Genomic DNA, 4,122 nt, shown 5'->3' on the forward strand with positions numbered 1-4,122 from the left:
TGAACTTTAAAATCTGTGGAAAACCAGTATCAGAGTTATTTTCTCTAGAGAAGGAATTTGGAATTACAGAATATAGAATTCTTTTAACCATAGGGGCCTTAGAGACCATTTAGTAAAACCTCATCATTTTACACAAGACCGAGGTATAAGGATGTAAAGTGAATTGATCAAGATCTGAGAGTTAATGGAAAACCCACAGGTAGATCTATTAATGGAAGAACCTGATGCTGGGTCTGTTGACTCCTATCCCATTGGGCTTCGTGTTCCACCTTAGGATACAATGCATCACATTGGACACTAGGAGATAAATCTCAAGTGAAAAGAGTCTGGGGAATAAAGGGCTCTAAATATAAAATAATTTACCAACTAACCCTTTCTCTCACCTTAATTCATATGGTTATGGGGGATTCTTGAAATTTGTAGTTTGTAAAGCACATATACTAAACACAAGGGCAGTGAGTATATCTTTTGTTAACCTGTTTCTATAGCTGCTAGTACCATACTAAGTGTTCCCTTAAGAAGTGCTTTTCAAAGGAATGAATGAACATGGGTATATACTGAATTTTAATAAGGTAAAAAAAAATTGTCATTAGAGGCCAAGGTTGCTTTAAAAAATAGCCAGGAGAAAAACTATTTTCTTCCCCCTCAGTAAGGAAACTAGATGCCAGAGATAATACCAGAAGGAACTCTCAAGAAAATAATCTTCTGCTTTTCCTAAGAAGCAGCGAGCCGAGACTTCCCCTTAGTGGTAAAGCTGTGGGTTAAGGAGATATGCAGCTTCCTTACCCAGATACCGTCTCCACAAAAGGGAGCATTGAAATTCTTCTGTTTAGCAACAAAGAACTATTTTGAGAGAGGCCTCTACTACTAGAGTCATCTCTGAATACATGAATCTTCTGTATTATCTACTAGACACACAAGAAGCCCAGTTAAATAATAGTAGATGCAATTTGTTGAAAGCTTACTGTGTTGGATGTAGTGCTAAGAATTTGACGTGTATTTATCTCCAGAGTGGTTCGATAATGTCCCAAGGTCATCCAGGTAAGATTAAGTGACAACTGGGATCAGATCTAGATATGTCCAGCTTCAAAACGCATGTTCTTGCAACTATTAATCCCCCACTATCTACTTGCTAAAATCTGATATAATGTTCATTAAAAATATTCTGGAAACCTAGCAGTGGGAAAAATACTACTTATAAATGTAAGAAAAGTTTAGCCCCTGACTTATAGACATAATTTAAAATAGACAGAATCATATCAACACTATACACCAAATGACTTGGCTATGGGTTTTGACTATGCATGAGAAAATGAGTGGAGAAATTTGTGAGACTAAGAGTATTCTCTTTAGATGAGGTAGGAAATATTTTTTTAAAGGCAACTTTCAGAGGCTATAAACTTATGAGGAGAAGGCTTCCATTCTGACATAGATAACTAGGCTCCAGAGCAGAGGAATGGAATTGAGAGTCAAGCCCGGCTAGTGTGGTTCAGTGGTTGAGTGTCAACCTGTGAACTGGGAGGTCATGGTTCGATTCCCAGTCAGAGCACATACCCAAGAGTCAAGGTGAGGTAGTGGGAAAAAAAATGTACCTCAAAAGGCTTGGTTTGAAAGGCATGTCATCATTGGACAACATCAAAGTGTCAGCTCTTTGCCTGACTCCGTTGCCCTGTCCCTCCCGCATAGGTACTAGGGAATTATAGGAAACGAGACAGAAATCTCTGCCTCCATGAAACTAACATCTATTGAGGGACACAGATGATAAACAAATAAACATATAGTTATATACTGTAATGCCAGATTGATATGAAGTAAATTAAAGCAGGATACGAAGACCAAGAATGACAGGGTCAGGAGAAACTAATTTTAGAAAAATGGCCAGGAAAACCCTGTCTGAGGAGTGATCAATTGAGTGGATAGCTGAGTGAAATGAGAGAGTGAGCTATGTAATGATCTCACAGAGTTTGAGGCAGAGGAACTAACTAGTGCAAAGGCCTTGTGGTTGTAATGAGATTGGTATGTTTGAGCATCGGTGAGAGGCCAGCGTGACTGGGGTGGAGTGAGTTCTGAGCAGTGGTGGAGATGAGGCCAGAGAGACAGTCAGGGGTCAGGTCCACAGCCTTTCAGTTCACGTTTAGGAGTGGGGATTTTATTCTGAGTGGATGGGAAGCCATCATAGGGTTATAAGCAGAAAAGTTTTGAAAGATTATTCTGGCTGCTGGGTAGAAAATTATCTATAGAGGGCAAGGTTTAAAGCAGTGGACTAGTGAGACGGGCTTTTTCAATAATAGATTGCCAGTTAAAGATCCTGAAACCAACTTACTGGATTATGACCCATTAAAAAAATACATATGAAATGTCAGAGTGTATTACATATAGTAAGAGTAAGTAATGTTTCATAACATTTTTGTTTCAGCTGTGACTGTGTGTGTGTGTTTGTGTGTGTGTACGTGTTTGTGTGTGTGTTTGTGTGTGTGTGTGTGTGTGTGTGTGGTGGAGGGGGTGGGTGTGGGATCGTTTTGCCTTTGGGAGGTGACCCAAAGTGGAAGATACCATCCCTTCAGCACTAGAGTGGGACAGTGGGGCTTATATGCTTTTGCCCCAACTGGGTGTCTCAGAGGCCAGGGGGGCAAGCCTAGCAGAGCGCAGGAGCCCTGTAGACACCACTGGAGGAGTTGTGCTGTGAAGGCTGATGACCCTTTGAAGGGAAACCATGGACCTTGTCATGAAGGGCTCTGCCGCATCCTGCACGCTCAGGGAAAATTGGAATGGGTCTGCTCCCTCCCCATCAGCCTGCTTAGTTCCCCGTGGACAACACCGGCTGTCACTCTGTGCTTGCCCGGGGTGCTGAGGTTCTAGGGATGCTGGGTAAAATGGCAAACCTTTGGATCGCCCCACAAGGTTTGGAAATCAATTCGGGTGCCCTTGGAAACGCTTGCCTAGCACCCCCCTCAGGGCAAGTGTGGGACACCGCATACGGATGTGGACCACGTCATGGCAGCCGCTCCCCGGGTGCTCCTGGCGATTGGGTTTGGTCTCCTGTCTCCTCAGAGCCTAAGAGACCACGTGAAAGAAAGACGCCTCAGCGGGTGCCAGACCGCTCGGTGACACAAAGCACGGTGGGAAGGAAAAGAGACGTAGACTTTTCGGAGATAAGAAGGATTTGTAGATTTTATCTTTATTTGTGCAAGGTAAAACAGGTTCACGATCAGGGAAATAAAACAAAACAAAACCCGGGCTCAAGGTCTGGATTCACAAGCACAGACGTTCTCAGGTCTCCCGCTCTCCCCGCGTCCTTCAGGGAAGAGGGTCAGCAATGAAAGGGTTGGCGTGGTGTCATCTCCCCAAGGGCAGCGGGAAGAAGCCACCCATGTCCCAGCCACCACCCCCAGGCTCCCTGGGAAAGCAGGGCCCAGCCTCGGGAGGGAGAGCCTGCCCTCTGTCCCAGCAGCTCTCCACCCGAGGGTGCGGGCTCCTTCCTGGCAGGCGGTCTTCTTCACCTGCCTCGGCTCACCCAGCCAGCTCCAGGCCTCCAGGTGCCTTGCAAGAGTCGCGGCCCAGGTGGGGAGTTTTGAGGAAAACGGGACCGGTCCTGGGTGAATGGTCCGCGGAGCAAGGGAGACAGAGGGGCCCCAGAAAGTCCGTGCCCTGGGCCCCAGGCATGCGTCCTAGGGGAACAGGACGTCTCTGGGCTTGACGTTGGGCACTTTGCCCTTGGCGCTCAAGCTGCGCACGGCCTCCCTGAGATGCTGGGGTTGCAGGGGCGGAGTTCCCCCCCAGCACCCGCACACGTCCAGGGCCTCTTCCACCACCTCCCCGATGAAGACCTTGGCCAGCCGGCACTGGCGATGAGCGCGTTCTGCTCCGTTGGGGTCCAGCCCAAGCAGATCCAGGGGTTCCCAAGGGTGTGGACGGAGTCAGCGAGGAAGGAATGACACGGAAAAAGGGTTCAGTTGATAAGCAGGGTAGCCAGGTTCTCCAGCCAGGTTCCGTAGCCAGGTTGTGTGGCCAGGTTGCCCAGGCCTAGCTGCACGCACGGACTTGCTGGTGCTTTAGCTGGTGTCCATCCTCGCGTTGTAAGCGTCCAGCTGGGCATCCAGCTCCTCCGCAGAGATCTGCTGC

This window comes from Myotis brandtii, unplaced genomic scaffold, assembly GCF_000412655.1.
Source record: "Myotis brandtii unplaced genomic scaffold, ASM41265v1 scaffold358, whole genome shotgun sequence".
Lineage (NCBI taxonomy): Eukaryota > Metazoa > Chordata > Mammalia > Chiroptera > Vespertilionidae > Myotis > Myotis brandtii.